The following is an 18,568-nucleotide window of genomic DNA, read 5'->3' as shown; positions in this document are numbered from 1 at the left end:
TGCCCATCTGGTGCATGACTACTCTGTTTCCCCACAGTAGGCAATTGGCCTGAATCGAGAGTTCATGCTTGCACCTATGAAATGGTTTGAATTCCTCAGGGCATGCCCCGTACGTGGCTGCCCAGTCCCCATTCAGGGCACATTTCTTAACTAAAAGACATTAGCGGGTCTTTATTTGTCCAGACTTTAATCTGACGGGCTGTCACAGGTGAGCCTTCGCTTTCGAAAGCTTCAACAGCCATGACCATCTCAGCATCATGCTCAGTTGCCCTCTCAGTGGTGGCTAGTGGGAGCCTGCTGAGTGTATCGGTGCAGTTTTCAGTGCCCGGTCTGTGCCGAATTGTGCAGTCATAGGCGGCTAACGTGAGTGTCTACCTCTGTATGCGGGCCGATGCATTCGCATTTATGGCCTTGTTGTCGGCCAAAAGTGACGTTAGGGGTTTGTGATCTGTCTCCAGTTCAAATTTCCTGCCAAACAGGTACTAGTGCATTTTTTTTTTTTACTGCATATACACATGCTAGCGCTTCCTTTTCTACCATCCCGTAGCCCCTTTCTGCCTGGGACAGACTTCTGGAGGCATAAGCTACCGGCTGTAACTGACCATTGGCATTCACATGTTGCAACACACACCCGACTCCATAGGATGATGCATCGCATGTTAAAACAAGTTTCTTACACGGGTTATATAACGTTAACAGTTTGTCAGAGCACGCAATTTGTTATGCACCATCAAAAGCCCTTTCCTGGCTGTCCCCCCAGACCCAATCGCGACCTTTGCGTAGGAGCACGTGTAGCGGCTCTAACAGCGTGCTCAATTTGGGAAGAAAGTTACCAAAATAGTTCAAGAGCCCCAGGAACGAACGCAGTTCGGTCGTGTTACGGGGTCTGGCTGCTCTCTTGGACGCAGTAGGTCTGATCCCGTCTGCTGCTATCCTCCTCCCCAGGAATTCTACCTCTGGAGCTAAGAAGACGCACTTTGCCTTTTTCAGTCGCAGCCCTACCCGGTCCAGTCTGCGTAGCACCTCCTCCAGGTTGTGGAGGTGTTCTTCAGTATCGCAACCCGTGATGAGGATGTCGTCTTGAAAATCGACTTGAGGAGACTTTCCATATTTCGCTGAAAGATCGCGGCGGCCAAACGAATCCCGAATGGACATCTGTTATACTCAAACAACCCCTTGTGTGTCGTGATGGTGGTCAGCTTCTTCGACTCACTCGCCAGCTCCTGGGTCATGTAAGCTGAGGTCAGGTCCAATTTTGAAAAAAGTTTGCCACCGGATAGCGTCGCAATGAGGTCCTCCGCTCTCGGTAGCGGGTACGGGTACTGGTCTTGGAGTGACACCCGATTGATGGTGGCCTTGTAATCGCCACATATCCTGACCGACCCCGGGACAATCCAGAGTGGCAACCTGTTCTCCGAGTCTTTGTGGGTCACGACTACCCTGGTGCTGCCTAGCACTGGAATGATCTCCTTTGTATATATCCGTAGCTGTGTGTCAATTGGCAATAATTTTGGCCTCCTGGCCTTGGACACCCACAACCTTTTGAACTGTTTGATACTCATCAGGGACTGGCTGGCCCCTGTGTCTAGCTCCATTAATACTGGGATGCCATTGAGGAGCACTTTCATCATTATCGGTGGCGTCCTGGTATATGAACTGTATATGTGCTCCACATGAACTCTCTGAACTTCAGCTTCCAGCGATTTTCCCCCAGTATTCATTTGGCCTCGTAGGGCTTACATCGGGCCAGTCCTCCTCGTACATCAACCTGGCTGCAGGCTTCCTGCACATATGCACCAAGTGACCACTGACGTTGCAGTTTCTGCAGGTGTATTGCTAATACCTGCAAGCTCTGGCTGGGTGTTTGCCTCCACACCTCCAGCATGAGCTGGAGGCCCCGTTGTTGGAAACAAAAGGTCCATTACCAGTCGATCATCTCTGACTGTCTCTGTAACTGTCCTTAAGCGCACCATTAACAGGTGTTGATGGCCCCATTACTGGCCGCATTGTCCATTGCGATGGCATGAATCATCGTTCAGCTAGCCATTGTCTCTGTTGAATCCCTCCTTTTGAGTTCGACTACATGCTGGGGCATGTCCAATTGGCCTTGTCTGCCTAGAGAACTGTGTGCCGCGTTAACAGTGTTGACTCCCTGGTCGTTTGCCGCATTTGAGCCAAGATTTTTGTCATACATCATTCTGGTCTCTTCCTCCCCTGAGATAAATGTCTGGGCTATCAGCCGCCGCTTCCAAGAGCAAGTCTTTGGTCTCAATCAGTTTCCTGAAAACTCCAGCGTGCCCGATGCTCTCAATTTAAAAAAAAAAGTCTTGCAGCATCTCCGCTCTGCATGCATCTGGGCTCGCCAGTCGCCGGAGATCTGCTACGAAGTCTGGAACGCTTTGCCCCTCTCGTCGCCGGTGCGTGTAAAACCGGTGTCTCGTCATGTGCATGCTGCTCGCCGGTTTAAGGTGATCCCCGATCAACTTATTGAGCTCTTCAAATGTCTTGTCCGCCGGCTTCTCTGGCGCTAGAAGGTCCTTCATCAGGGAGTACGTTCTGGATCCACAAACCGTCAGGAGATGAGCCCTGCGATGGTCGGCCAAATCCTGTCCCAACCATTCCTTAGTGACAAAACTTTGCTGAAGTCTCTCAATAAAGTCGTCCCAATCATCACCAACATAGTACCTCTCTTCTGTGCTGCTGGTGGCCATGCTCGCGTGGTTTAAATCCCAGTTTCTCGTCGCCAATGATATGTCCTTACTATACAGTGTAAATGCACACGAGGCCCATACATGAGAGAAGATCACTCTGACCAGTTACCTTTATTACCAAGACCTCAAGTGATGAAGGTGGGTGGAGCTTCCCATTTATACCTGAAAGTCCAGGTTAGGAGTGTCTCCCACAAGTTCACCCCCTTGTGGTCAATGTTCTCAAGGTGTACCAACTTAGGTCAGCTTATACATGGGTTGCAATGATAGTTGAATACATGACAATTTTGGTTTCCATATTTCCGAAAGGATATATTTGTTTTGGAGGCAGTTCAGAAAATGTTCACTAGGTTGATTCCGGAGATGAGAGGGTTGACTTATGAGGAAAGGTTGAGTAGGTTGGGCCTCTACTCACTGGAATTCAGAAGAGTGAGAGCTGATCTTATCAAAACGTATAAGATTATGAGGGGGCTTGACGTCAAGGTGGATGCAGAGAGGTTGTTTCCACTGATGGGGGAGACTAGAACTAGGGGGCATAATCTTAGAATAAGGGGCCACCCATTTAAAACTGAGATGAGGAGGAATTTCTTCTGAGGGTTGTAAATCTGTGGAATTTGCTGCCTCAGAGAGCTGTGGAAGCTGGGTCATTTGAATAAATTTAAGATAGAGATAGACAATTTCTTAACCAATAAGGGGTTATAGAGAGCAGCCGAAGGGCTTGCCGGTCCATTGGCTCCCTCCCCCGCTGACCCTCTCCTGGCCCCAAGTGCCTTCCCAGTCCGCTCCGCTCCCCGCCCCTAGCCTAGGCCAAAGGGCTCCGATTTACTTACCTGGGCGGGGAGCGGAGCAGGCTAGGAAGACACTCTGGGCCAGGGTCCGCGGGGGAGGGAGTGCTTCCCTGTAAACCCTGTAGCATAGAAATAAAAAAATGCGCACTTACCTTAAGCTGCTGCACCTGCTTGAGATCCTGGTCTGGAGGCCTCTCGATTGCCAACTCGGAGCTGTACTGCGCATGCGCGTCCATTGCAGCGACGCGAAAAACGTAAGTTTTTTAATTCCAGCGCATGCGCAGAAGGCCCGGCTGCGTTTTTCGGCGCAAACAGCAGGCTCCACCCCTCGAGGCGACTGGCCACGCTGCGCGGCTCCGGATTGCAGTATAAAGATTGGGGAAAGTTTGGACATGTTTTTCTGACGCATTTCTGGACCTAAAAACCCGGTGTAACTCTGGCAATATGTCAGAAAACGGGCTTGGGCAAAATTGAGCCCAATGTCCCCGAGTTTTAGTTTCTCCTTTGAGTGAAATATCTTCTCGACATCCACCTTGTTGAGCCCCCCCCATTATCATATATTTTTCAATAAGATCACCTCTCATTCTTCTGAACTCCAATCTGTATAGGCTCAACGCACTCAACCCATCATCATGAGTCAACCCCCTCATCTCCGGAACCAACCTAGTGAACCTTCTCTGAACAGCCTCCAATACAAGTATATCCTTCCTTTTAAGTACGGAGAGCAAAACTGTACGCAGTACTCAAGGTGTGGCCCTGTACAGTTGTAGCAGGACTTCTCTGCTTTTATACTCTATCCCCCTTGCAATAAAGGCCAACATTACATTTGCTTTCCTGATTACTTGCTGTACCTGCATACTAACTTTTTGTGTTTCATGCACAAGGATCCCCAGGTCTCTCTGTGGTCCTTTATGGTCCTACCCTTTAATTTTTCTCCTAACTCCCTAAATTCTGCCTGCAGTACCTCATCCCTCTTTCTACCTATGTCATTGCTCCCGATAGGGACCACGACCTCTAGCTGTTTACCCTCTCCCCCTAGAATGCCCTGCATTCGCTTTGTGGCATCCTTGACCCTGGCACCAGAGAGGCACCAGACCATCCTAGAGTCACATCTACGGCCGCGAAAACGCCTCTCTATTCCCCTAACTATAGAATCCACTACCACTACAGCTCTTTTATTCTTTTACTCCCCCCTGTGCAGCTGAACCATCCGTGGTGCCTTGGCTCTGGCTGCATTCCCCAGAGGCCTCACCGGTGCTCAAAAGAGAAGATCGGTTCGAAAGCGAGATGGACTACCTGCCTAGTGTTCATCTTCCATCTGGTGGTCACCCACTTCCCTTCTACCTGCATGCTTTTAAGCTGCAGGGTGACAACCTCCTGAAACGTGCTATCCATGCAGCTCTCAGCCTCGCGGATATTGACTCCAGCCGTGCGAAGTGTCCAGGACTTCCCACATGCAGCAGGACATGCACTCCACAGTACTGAGCTGCCCTGCCATCCCTCTAATTAGACTTATCTATTAAAGTGTAATTAAAAAGAAAAAGAGAGAGCGAGAGAAATACTTACCAATCAAACAGCCAACCACTTACCTGCCCGAACAAGGGTTGTGAGCTCCTCACCAGAAGTGAACTCCTCGCCTACCTCCGGCCCTCCTGCTCCTTGGACTCCTGGCCTTCCGAACTCACCAAACTCTCTGGCCTCTTGGGCACACTGAGGTCGGGACCTCTCGGTGCTCGGGTCAGGGCCTCTCAGCGCTCAAAATTTAGTCCAGTCCGACCAGTAAGAAACTAAATTGTCAAAAGGAACAAAGGTATCTGGATATTCAGATGGTTAAATCACTAAAATTACCAACACAATTTGAAAATAGAGTCAAGATTAACAATGATCTCCCGTGCCCTGTCTGAGAGCATCTCACGCACTGAACATTGGAGAAATGTTCTCTGGTAAGAGCTGTTGGCAGTATGCTATAAATCATGTTAACTGTGAATAATCTTTCAGCATGAAGTGAATCCAACTTGTATGCTAGTTGTAAGCAAGTTCTTCAACCATCTCCCTCCCTGACCTTTTCCTGATTGTTTTGCAGTAATGTATTGGCAGCAAGCTTGCATGAAAGTTCATATTGGATTAATCATATTCCCAAGCAAGGTTTAATTCTTTAATCAACAACCAGGCTTATGCTTACAGTGGCAATGATTAACATAGTGAATGATGAGTTTTAAGTACTGTCTCCTATTTGATGCACTCCATACAAAAATAAAAAAAATTGTTTGAAAGTCCATCAGGTTAAAGAGTTTATGTCCTTGCAATTGTACAAATCTGATGCTAATCTGCTTATGTCAGTGACCATAGTTCACAGATTGAATAAGCAGTGACTTATACTTGCAGTGTGCTTTGTCATGCTCTGTCAAAATGTCCAAGGCTTGTTGTTTCTCTTTTTTTAATTTTAGGTAGCATTGATAAAGAAGGCACACTCTGTTGGCTACTGCTGTAACTTAGTGATATTTTGTAGAGGTTCTGTTGGTTTCTAGAATACATCTCTGGTTTCTCCAGTCTGACAGCATTGAGACATTGGTGGAGAGGTGAAGCTGGGTGTTGTCCCAACATGGATGTTTCCACATATATCTATTCTGACAAGTAGGAGTGGACCATGGAGAAAGTGTGGTGGAGTGGTAAACTGCGTTGAATGCTGTAGCGAGGTAAAGGGGGATAACCTGCCACAGCACAAAGATATCCTTGACTTTAACCAGGGTGATCTCAATTCTGTGGGCAAGGTGAAAGTCAACCCTGAAGCATTCAGACAGAGATTTGTGAGAGGTGAGCATGGGCTGGATGGTGACGCTGCGCTCGAGGACCTTGGAGAGAAAAGGGAGGCGAGAGATGGGCGAAGGGTGGGCGTTTTGTGGAAAAGGATGATGGCAGGTTTGAGCAGCAGGGGAATAATGACTATGCAAAAGGAACAGATACACAATGTCAATGAACATTGGGCAAGGAAAAGTAGTTTGTGGGGAAGGTATTAAGGAAGTAGGCCTCTTAAGACGAGATGAGGGTTGGAGGAGAAGAGGGCAGAAATGCAGAATGATAAGGGGTAATACTGGTGGAGTTGGCTAAGGGGAGGCAGTAGTTGGGGGAGTCACAAGGATCATCTCAGTCCATAAGCTGTGTCTTATCTCCAACTTGTCAGAGGTGAGAAAGGGGGTCGGAGGAGATGGCTGGTCTTTGAGAAGAGATGTCTGGGATAATCCTTGGACTGATGGGAGGATTTGGGTGTGGAGAGAATGTTACAGTATTGCTTGAGGTTAACTCTAGAGTATCTGGCACATGACCAGGCAAGTCATGTGCGAGATGAGCACGAGTCTGGTGCACGAGTGGCCTACAGATGAAAACTACTCTGGGAACAGTGAGTGTGGGCGACAGTGAATGATTTGTTCGAGACAAGGGGCATGAAAGGCAGAACTAAGGGGATACTTGACCAGGTCAACAGAGTTCCAGTGTCATGGGCTAGAGGAGAAGGAGAAGGAGAAGGAGATGGGAGTTAGTGTGTTAGTGAAGAAGCTTGACCAGTAAATCTCTCTCTCTCTAACTTAACCTGATTAATAATGAGGGCTAGCTTTCCCCTTGTGCACAGTTGTACTGATCATCTTTAGAGCTGGATCACAGTAATAAGTTTAATTTATAGTGAGCAACACTGTCAATTTCTTCACATTTATTGAGAGCAGTGTGCTGGTGAGCAGATATATATAACCATATAACCCTATTTGATTGCCTATCTCTGGGATTATAAGCTGCTGCTGCACAGCGACGTGCCGAAGACCAACTCTCTAGTTTTTCGGGGCAGTGTCCTGGGGTCCTATCAATAATGGTCATATGCTCCTGATCCATAGTGGGGGGGAAAAATTATTCTATTTGTTGGCCTGATCATAATTTCAACAGATCCCCAAATAGACACGTGGCGTGGTTGTAATGGCCAGGCTACTCATGCCTTCTATATATTGCATCATTGCTGCCATTCCTGTCCAAAGCCAGGACTTGTGCTCAGCTCAACCTAATTTTAGACATTGTTTCTGTGATGCCTGAAATGCTTTTGCTTCTCCTGCTTGAACCTTTGCTACTCTTGCTTTGAAATTATTTTATATTTTAGTAATCTGTTAAAACCTGCAGTAAACATCAGTTGAACTGAATTTGAAACACTGCTGCAGTTTACGTAGATTTTTAAAAAAGTGTTCAGATCAGCAAAGAATCTGGATACAATGTGAGTTAGATGGTGAATGCTGCCCTTTGCTGAAATCCCTCTTTGTTCCCCCACTCCCCCGCCACCACTCCCCAATAGATTAGTGAGCTTTCATCATCATCATCATCATCATCATCTTGGGCAGTTCCTTGGAATCGAGGAAGACTTGCTTCCACTCTTAGCATGAGTTCTTAGGTGGCTGTACAGTCCAATACGAGAACCACAGTCTCTGCCACAGGTGGGATAGATAGTCGTTGAGGGAAGGGGTGGGTGGGGAGACTGGTTTGCCACACGCTCTTTCCGCTGCTTGCGCTTGATTTCTGCATGCTCTCGGCGATGAGACTCGAGGAGCTCAGCGCCCTCCCGGATGCACTTCCTCCACTTAGGGTGGTCTTTGGCCAGGGGCTCCTAGGTGTCAGTGGGGATGTTGCACTTTTTATCAGGGAAGCTTTATCCAGTCAGTCGCTGCACCACATAGACCAAGAAGGATCCAGGTTTGAATCCTGTCATGGGCTGCAGTTAGCTCATTTTGGTCAGGATGTGAGTAAGAATGCTGCAGCTGGCTTCAAATGTTCCTGGATTAGTGAAAATCTGATCGTGTTCCTGCTCCTGATTGTGATTAAACATTTCCCTCTCCTTTTTTCTTCTCCCATGCTGGAAATATATGTGCATAAAAGAAAGACTTCTAGCGCCTTTCACGACTGTCGGACGTCTCAAAGCGCTTTTCAGCCAGTTAAGTACTTTTGGAGTAAAAGCTGGAAATCTCAGCGGGTCAGGCAGCATCTGTGGAGGGAAAAGTAGAGTTAATGTTTAGGATCGACAACCCAAACACGGCTAGTGTTTGGAAAGAACACATTCTAAAGAAGTACTGAAAAGGGGAGGGGAAGAAAGAACAAAAGGGAAGTTCTGTGATAGGGTGGAAGGCAGGAGAGATTAGAAAGACAAAAGGGATGACGGGCTGAATTGAAATGGTCATGGCTGGAGTTAGAAAAGGATAAGTCAAGATAGGGTGTGAATGGCGGAATAATGACCAGCTGCTGTTGGAGACAAAGAGAAAAAAAATATAGAGGCTTGGTTGGGGGGGTGGTGAAAGGGGGCCACATTACAACATAATTCTAAAAGGACAAAGAGTGTTAAAAAATCAAGACTGAAGGCGCTGTGTCTCAATGCGAGGAACATTCATAATAAGGTGGATGAATTAACTGCGCAGACAGCTGCTAGCGGATATGATGTAATTGGGATTATGGAGACATGGCTCCAGGGTAACCAAGGCTGGGAACTCAACATCCAAGGGTATTCAATATTCAGGAAAGATAGACAGAAAGGAAAAGGAGGTGGGGTAGCGTTGCTGGTTAAAGAGGAGATTAACGCAATATAAGGAAGGACATTAGCTTGAATGATGTGGAATCTGTATGGGTAGAGCTGCGGAACACCAAAGGGCAGAAAACGCTAGTGGGAGTTGTGTACAGACCACCAAACGGTAGTAGTGAGGTTGGGGATGGCATCAAACAGGAAATTAGGGATGCGTGCAATAAAGGTACAGCAGTTATCATGGGCGACTTTAATCTACATATAGATTGGGCTAACCAAACTGGAAACAATACGGTGGAGGAGGATTTCCTGGAGTGTATAAGGGATGGTTTTCCAGACCAATATGTCGAGGAACCAACTAGAGAGCTGGCCATCCTAGACTGGGTGTTGTGTAATGAGAGAGGATTAATTAGCAATGTTGTTGTGAGGCCCTTTGGGGGAAGAGTGACCAGAATATGGTAGAATTCTTCATTAAATGGGGAGTGACAGAGTTAATTCAGAGACTAGGGTCCTGAACTTAAAGAAAGGTAACTTCAATGGTATGAGACATGAATTGGCTAGAATAGACTGGCGAATAATAATTAAAGGATTGATGGTTGATAGGCAATGGCAGATATTTAAACATCACATGGATGAACTTCAACAATTGTACATCCCTGTCTAGCGTAAAAATAAAACTGGGAAGGTGGCTCTACCGTGGCTAACAAGGGAAATTGGGGATAGTGTTAAATCCAAGGAAGAGGCATATAAATTGGCCAGAAAAAGCAGCAAACCTGAGGACTGGGAGAAATTTAGAATTTAGCAGAGGAGGACAAAGGATTTAATTAGGAGAGGGAAAATAGAGTATGAGAGTAAGCTTGCAGGGAACATAAAAACTGACTGCAATAGCTTTTATATGTGTGAAGAGAAAAAGATTAGTGAAGACAAATGTAGGTCCCTTGCAGTCAGAATCAGGTGAATTTATAATGGGGAACAAAGAAATAGCAGACCAATTGAACAAATACTTTGGTTCTGTCTTCAATAAGGAACACGCAAATAACCTTTCACTTTTTAAAAAAGGAGGGAGAGAGAAAACGGAATTATAGACCGGTTAGCCTGACATCGGTAGTGGGGAAAATGTTGGAATCAATTATTAAAGATGTAATAGCAGCACATTTGGAAAGCAGTGACAGGATCAGTCCAAGTCAACATGGATTTATGAAAGGGAAATCATGCTTGACAAATCTAGAATTTTTTAAGGATGTAACTAGTAGAGTGGACAAGGGAGAACCAGTGGATGTGGTGTATTTGGACTTTCAAAAGACTTTTGACAAGGTCCCACACAAGAGATTAGTGTGCAAAATTAAAGCACATGGTATTGGGGGTAATGTATTGACGTGGATAGAGAACTGGTTGGCAAACAGGAAGCCAAGAGTAGGAATAAACGGGTCCTTTTCAGAATGGCAGGCAGTGACTAGTGGGGTACCGCAAGGTTCAGTGCTGGGACCCCGGCTATTTACAATATACATTAATGATTTAGACGAAGGAATTGAATGTAATATCTCCAAGTTTGTAGATGACACTAAGCTGGGTGGCAGTGTGAGCTGTGAGGAGGATGCTAAAAGGCTGCAGGGTGACTTGGACAGGTTAGGTGAGTGGACAAATGAATGGCAGATGCAGTATAATGTAGATAAATGTGAGATTATCCACTTTGATGGCAAAAACAGGAAGGCAGAATATTAACTGAATGGTGACAGATTAGGAAAAGGAGATACGACGAGACCTGGGTATCATGGTACATCAGTCATTGAAAGTTGGCATGCAGATACAGCAGGCGGTGAAGAAGGCTAATGGCATGTTGGCCTTCATAGCGAGAGGAATTGAGTATAGGAGCAGGGAGATCTTACTGCAGTTATACAGAGCCTTGGTGAGGCCACACCTTGAAATATTGTGTACAGTTTTAATTTCCTAATCTGAGGAAGGACATTCTTGCTATTGAGGGAGTGCAGCGAAGGTTCACCAGACTGATTCCCGGGATGGCAGGACTGACATATATGAAGAAAGACTGGATCGACTAGGCTTATATTCAATGAAATCTAGAAGAATGAGCGGGCATCTCATAGAAACATATAACATTTTGATGGGATTGGACAGGTTAGATGCAGGAAGAATGTTTCCGATGTTGAGTAAGTCCAGAACTAGGGATCACAGTCTAAGGATAAGGGGTAAGCCATTTAGGACCGAGATGAGGAGACACTCCTTCATTCAGAGAATTGTGAACCTGTGGCATTCTCTACCACAGAAAGTTGTTGATGCCAGTTTGTTAGATATATTCAAAAGGGAGTTAGATGTGGCCCCTACGACTAAAGGGATCAAGGGATATGGAGAGAAAGCAGGAATGGGGTACTGAAGTTGCATGATCAGCCATGATCATATTGAATGGTGGTGCAGGCTCGAAGGGCCGAATGGCCTACTCCTGCACCTATTTTCTATGTTTCTATGGGCACCGGTTACGCTCTGAAATTGTTGAACTCGATGTTGAATCCAGAAGGCTGAAATGTGCCGAAATGAAAGATGAGGTGCTGTTGCGTTGCGTTTCGTTGGAATAGTGTAGGAGGCCGAGGTCCGAGTGGAGTGGATAATTAAAGTGACAGGCGAACGGAAGCTCAGAGTCACACTGACTGAACGGAGGTGCTCCGCAAAGCAGTCACCCAATCTACGCTTGGTCTCCCCAATGCAGAGGAGACCACATCATAAGAACATAAGAATTAGGAACAGGAGTAGGCCATCTAGCCCCTCGAGCCTGCTCCGCCATTCAACAAGATCATGGCTGATCTGGCCGTGGACTCGGCTCCACTTACCCGCCCGCTCCCCGTAACCCTTAATTCCCTTATTGGTTAAAAATCTATCTGTGATTTGAATACATTCAATGAGCTAGCCTCAACTGCTTCCCTGGGCAGAGAATTCCACAGATTCACAACCCTCTGGGAGAAGAAATTCCTTCTCAACTCGGTTTTAAATTGGCTCCCCCGTATTTTGAGGCTGTGCCCCCTAGTTCTAGTCTCCCCGACCAGTGGAAACAACCTCTCTGCCTTTATCTTGTCTATCCCTTTCATTATTTTAAATGTTTCTATAAGATCACCCCTCATCCTTCTGAACTCCAACGAGTAAAGACCCAGTCTACTCAATCTATCATCATAAGGTAACCCCCTCATCTCTGGAATCAGCCTAGTGAATCGTCTCTGTACCCCCTCCAAAGCTAGTATATCCTTCCTTAAGTAAGGTGACCAAAACTGCATGCAGTACTCCAGGTGCGGCCTCACCAATACCCTGTATATCGTGAGCAGCGAATACAGTATACTAAATTGTAAGAAATACCATTAAATCGCTGTTTCACCTGGAAGGAGTATTTGGGGCCCTGGATAGTGGGAAGCGAGATGATAAAAGGGCAGGTGTTGCATCTCCTGCGCTTGCACGGCAAGGTACAGTGGGAAGGGGAGGGGTTGCTGGGGGTGACTGCGGAATGGACCAGGGTGTTGCAGAGGGAACGGTCCCTTCGGAATGCTGAGAGGGGATGGCGGGGGGGGGAAGATGTGGGAAATGGAACGGACACGGTCGAGGGCCATGTTAACCATGGCTGAGGAATCCTCGGTTGAGGAAAAAGGAAGACATGTCAGAGGCACTAGTGTGAAAGGTGGTGTCATCAGGCAGATGCAACGGAGACAGAGAAACTGGGAGAATGGAATGGCGTCCTTACAGGTTGCGGTATTTCAGATTCCAGCATCCGCAGTATTTTGCTTAAGTACTTTTGAAGTGTGGTCAGTGTTGATATTTGGGAAATGCGGCAGCCAAATTGTGCAAAGCAACTCTCTCAAACAGCAATGTGATAATGACCATATAAAGTGTTTTTGTTATGTTGATTGAGGGATAAATATTGACCAGGACACCAGGGATAACTCCCCTGCTCTTCGAAATAGTGCCATGGGATCTTTTACATCCACCTGAGCGAGCAGACAGGGCCTTGGTTTAACGTCTCATCCGAAAGCCAGCACCTCTGACAGTGCAGCATTCCCTCAGCACTGCACTGGAGTGTCAGCCTAGATTTATGGGCTCGAGTTTCAGCTCGAGTTGCTCCTATTTTTTTGGAGCAACTAGTTTAGTATAGAGTATCTTACAAATTGCAATTCTCGGCATTTAGTTTGCTCCAATTCTAGTTAGTTAGAATAGTTTCATTTTAGAACAGTTGTTTTTTCAAAAAGGGGTGTTACCAGCCATTTATGCCTGTTTTGCAAGTTTAGGCAGCGAAAACTTACTCCAAACTAACTTAGAATGGAGTAAGTGTAGATTTTTGTATGCTCAGAAAAATCTTGCCTACACTTTATAAAGAGATGGGGGTGGGGGTTAGGAAGGGAAGTTAGATGGAAGTTAGAGAATTTTACAAAGCATTAAACACTTCCCTTTAAACCATAAAGATGCATAGAAACCATCATAATTTTTAAATAACAATAAATGAACATTAAATCAAGTAATAAAAAAATTAGAAGTCGTATCTTGCCGACTGGAGCACGCACCGGAATTGGCGTATTTTGTATCTAGACGCTTATTAATTTAGGTGTTTATTAATTTGGTGCTTCCAGATTGCAAGATTCCACTTTTAGAATTCCAACCAGTCCGGAATAAAAGCAGGGCGTTTCTCCCCCAGTCTAGGCACGCTTCCCGTGGATGCGGTCTTGAAGTGTCATCTCCTTACTTTGCCAAAATCTGTGGGTTGTCAGTGAATGTTCAAAGACGTGGATCCCGAGTCCAGCTCTGAACGGAGCACAGACCGACTCCGAACATGGGCTTGTGTAACTCCCGACCACAGCAAGTGAATGGGCTCACCCTCCAACTTACTTCCCTTTGGGTGATTTGTCAGTTGGTCTGTCAATGAAACCAGCGATTTCCCTCCCAGACATCTCGGGCAGACGTTGCTTTCTGGGCTCCCAGTTAATCGGATCATCCCAACGATAATGAAACACTAGCATGAAGTTCAAATGTATGTACTTGAATATATGCTCTCCATAAATTAAAAATTCTGAGCTGATGTTATTTCTAGATAGAATGTTAAAATGCTGGGTGTGGGTGTTTCTCGGAAGCCTGAGCCCCGATAACTCAGCACATCTTTAATGCCCGGGGAGCCCATTCGGCCAAGGCTAGGGCGGTGTGCTTCGGGCCCCTTCCACGCAGCGTCGCAGAGATTTGGGCTGTGAGGAGCTACTGCACATGCGCGCACACTCTAGAGCGCATGTGCAGAGGTCCTGGCACTGTTTTCAGCGCCGGGACCTGGCTCCGCTCCCCACCACTTGTGCTGTGCTGCGCCGAGGCCGAAGACGTCCTGAGGAGCTCAGAGAATTATAAAGTAACTTTTCGGCGCCCTTTTTATTCTAGAAAGTCGGCGCACTTCATGGAGGTGCGCCGTTTTTACAGGGGCGGAAACGTGGGCCCGTGGAGTGGGATTTGAACCCACAACTTTCTGACTCAGAGGCGAGTGTACTACCCACTGAGCCACAGCTGACACAGCATGGAGCACAAGTGAGGACAAGAACCGGCTTTGCTTTGATTCCACTCCATTGTCAAGGGTAAAACACTAATAATAGCTCTTTGGATTATGTACCAGGTATTAGCTCTCTAATATGCTTTGTGGATTTGATTTCTGTTTTTAATCACATTTTATTAAAAAAACACAATTCAATTCTTTTTCACTCCAAACACTGTGTTTTAAGTGGTGTTCAATCCTGCAATGGAGCTGATTTGAAAACCATAAATTACTGAATGATTAAACAAGAAGAGCATGAGGAATTGAGAAATCGAGTTTAAACGAGAAGGTAGTGGTTGTAGAAACTGCCAATTTGCGGGAAAATTACTTGCTCATTGTGTACAGTGCACAAATGGAGATTTGTGTGTAAATCCATGTATTATTTTCTCACAGTGATGACACATCCATATATGTTTAAAGAAATGGCCTGAATTTCTTTCTAAAATGTTAACTTTTCACTTTGAACAGTGATATTTATATAAAAAAAGGGAAAAACAACTGCAAAAACTAGAAATCTGAAATAAAAACATAAGTACGCAGCAGCTCAATCAGCATGCATGAAGAGAAAAGCTCAGTTTTGACATTTTTGAATGTGTACCCATCATCCAATCTGAACACTAAAACGTAAGCAGATTGGGAAAAAGGGGCGGGGGAAAGGTGTGGCGCAGGAATAAAGCGACATGCTAATCACCAAGCAGGAGTTCATGAGTTGAATGACCTGCGAACTGCTTAAGAAAGATTGTTATTGATTACCATGGACTGGTTGGGTCGAATGGCCTGTTTCTGTGCTGTATATTCTATGCAATTGTGAGGGGGACATTTTACGGAGTTTAATTTTTAAAATTCTATTTTGTTTGTAGAATGCTCTTCGTCAGATTTAAAGGCACGCTCTTTCCTTCCACACAGTGGCTTTGATGCAATAAGAAACCATTTGAGTCTGATTGCACCAAATGTGAACGTCTAAAGTAATGGACAACATTTGAAAATAGAGCCACACGTTGGGAACTATTTCTGGACCTAACTACACCTAACTCTGATTTATCTTGAGAGTTTCTCTTTCACTAAAAAGCCAGTTTCAGGGGTTTGAATTGCACAGTGGCTTGAAACACAGTCCATACTGCTCCTGAATAACATCTTTAGTGTTAGAAACTCACACTGGACCTAATTCTCCAGAGAAACATGCCATCTGATTTGGGATGTAAAGATTGTAGGTGAAAACATCCAGTGGCATCCTTGTATTTCACAAGTGAGCAAAGGAGTAATGAAATCAGTCCAAATTACATCTGACAAAGCTGTCTTTATTCTGGCTTTAACCTAGGGGCTTTTAAAATTCTATTTTTTTAAAATCCAATTCTTGGGATTTTCGATTGTCTATAGTCTCAGCGACCAAAGGGGGCATTAATGCGAGCGTTAGATCTTAGCTCCTCAACAGAAAATTATTTTAAATGTATATTGTAGCATCAACATCTTGCAATGTGCAGTCCATCCGCAAATACTATAAATGTATTTTACTGGTAAAATAGCTCGGTAGTCATTTGTGGTCAGGGAAACTTGCATTACTTCTGGAACTGCCACTGATGTCCATAAAAGTGGTGTCTTGTGAACTGTGTAAATAATCGTGGGCTGTCATTTGGCTTAATTGAGTTCTATCAAGTCTCTTGAGGTTTAGTGATGATTAAAATAAAAAAAGGAATTCGCCCTGTGGTTTTTTTTTTCAGCTCTAATTTCCACCCCCCTCCCAATTTTTGATGCTAAAGATAAAAACTGAAAAACACTGGAGAAAAGCCAGGGTTCTTAAATCAGCTAATAAAAATGGGCTTTAAAGATCCTGCCCGCCGTCTTATTGCTTACTAATAAAACCATTCCTCCATCTGACTATTATCACTCATTGTGTGAAGGGCCTGGAATTTGCAGTCAGCAGTGAAGCAAATGCGTTCTCCGCTGGCCCCGAAGTACGCTTCACACAAGGATCACGCGATGCCTGTGTCGAGAACTTTGCGTTTTCCGACCTTCAGTTCAAATCAACAAAAGTTGTGTGAACTGCTGTGACGTTAACAGGCTGTCTAAGCAGCCAATCAAAAGGCAGAATTCTCAGACCGCAAACAAGGAAGTAAGTATGCTCTTAAAATTCTAACTTCTAAAAAATGTCATACATACAAAGATTGGGGCTCTCGCATTGGGAAAAGGCAAACCTGAAATAAAGAGGGACAAACTTGAAAAGTGTCTTAAAATGTTTTAATTTTTATAAAAATGGACAAATTTCACATTGTACGAAGTTAAAATTTGTTTTCCATTTGTTTAGCAGTAATAACGCTGTCAAAACCCCAATTACATCTAATCCCTTTGGTTCTAACTTTTAGTGAGGAATTTAGTGGGGTATTTACTGCGAAAGAGCTGAAGTTTTTGTCAATTTCAAGGATTTGGCTGATTATTCAGATTGCCGGCTCTGTGTGGATGGGGATGGGGGGGGAGGGCTGGGGGCTGGGGGGGGTGGAGATGCTGGTGGCTGGGGGGAGGGAATGGGAGGCTGGGGCTGGGGGCTGGAGGGGGGTTGGTGGGGAGACTGGGGGCTGAGGGGGGGGGGGAAAGAGTCTGGGGGCTGGGGTGGGGTGGGGAACCAGAACAGCACAACCTGTTTGGGAGCTGTCAGTGACTGGCTACAATCTTGGGATTTCCGCATGCACCTGCACCAAATTCCAAAGTTGTGGTCAGCTTCAAAGGTGGAATGATGGCAAACGCTACCAGGTTACCATCATCCCGATTGCAAATCTGTCCATATTTCAGTTGAGACGTTAAACTGAGGCCCCATCTGTTCTATCTTATGTGGATGTAAAAGATCCCATGGCACTATTTTGAAGAAGAGCAAGGAAGTTATCCCCAATCAACATAACAAAAAAACAGGTTATCAGGTCATCATCACATTGCTGCTTGTGGGAGTTTGCTGTGCGCAATTGGCTGCCACATTACCTTCATTACAACACTGACTATACTCCAAAAGTAATTCATTGGCTGTGAAGCGCTTTGAGACGTCTGTTGGTCGTGAAAGGTGCGATATAATTGCAAGTCTTTCAAATTCCAGGCCACTAACAACCTCCTATAGTCAGTCTGCTGTGGATAGAGAATTGGTTGGCAGACAGGAAGCAAAGATTGGGAATAAACGGGTCCTTTTCAGAATGGCAGGCAGTGAAGTGGGGTACCACAGGGTTCAGTGCTGGGACCCCAGCTATTTACAATATACATTAATGATTTAGACGAAGGAATTGAAGGTAATATCTCCAAGTTTGCAGATGACACTAAGCTAAGTGGCAGTGCGAGCTGCGAGGAGGATGCTAAGAGGCTGCAGGGGGACTTGGGCAGGTTATGTGAATAGGCAAATGAATGGCAGTATAGGGCCCAAGTTTCGGGCCGCGCCTAGAACGACGCAGCCCCGACCTGGACACCCGTTTTTCACGCCACAAAGTGCGCCTAAAAAAAACTTACAGATTCTCCGGCCCCCTGCAGACCCTCTGGAGTCGGGCGCGGCGCAGCACGAGCTGTAGGGGGCGGAGCTAGGTCCCTGCGCTGAAAACAGTGCCGGGACATCTGCACATGCGCGCTACAGTGGGCGCGCATGTGCAGTAGCTCCAGGCGCCCAAAGCTGTGTGGGAGGGGCACGCAATCCCTAGCCCTGGCCGAATGGCCTCACTGAGGCTGCGTGCATAAGGCTGCCTCCCACGCCAAGCTCCTGCTGCCTCCCGACCCGAGTCGCTCCCACTCCCCCCGCCCGCCCCGGACCCGACCCGACCCCCGGACCGGACCGGACCCGCCCTCCCCCACCCGACCTGACCTTCCTCTCCCTCCCTTCCCTGCCCCCGGACCGGACCCGACCCCAACCGGACTCCCGCTCCCCCCCCCCCCCGACCCCGGACTGGACCAGACCCGCGCTCCCCCTCACCCAACCTGACCTCCCTCTCCTTCCTGACCCGGACCGGACCCGAGC

The 18,568-nt window shown here is 46.3% G+C and overlaps 1 protein-coding gene across 8 annotated transcripts in view; it reads left to right on the top strand.

The window, feature by feature from the left end:
- eepd1 (endonuclease/exonuclease/phosphatase family domain containing 1) overlaps positions 1–18,568 on the top strand; it is a 154,459-nt gene that overhangs the window by 26,710 nt on the left and 109,181 nt on the right. Inside the window, exon 1 of one of the 8 annotated variants that reach the window (XM_070880606.1) lies at positions 16,683–16,699. The exons of the other annotated variants lie outside the window; for them this stretch is intronic. The gene's annotated coding sequence lies outside the window, so the exon portion shown is untranslated. Of the gene's footprint in view, positions 1–16,682; positions 16,700–18,568 lie in introns of those variants that run through there. 8 annotated transcript variants of the gene reach the window in all.

The sequence above is a fragment of the Pristiophorus japonicus genome, chromosome 5 (genome assembly GCF_044704955.1).
Source record: "Pristiophorus japonicus isolate sPriJap1 chromosome 5, sPriJap1.hap1, whole genome shotgun sequence".
NCBI lineage: Eukaryota > Metazoa > Chordata > Chondrichthyes > Pristiophoridae > Pristiophorus > Pristiophorus japonicus.
Note: the sequence above shows the minus strand (reverse complement) of the source record. Positions and strands in the feature narration are given on the sequence as shown.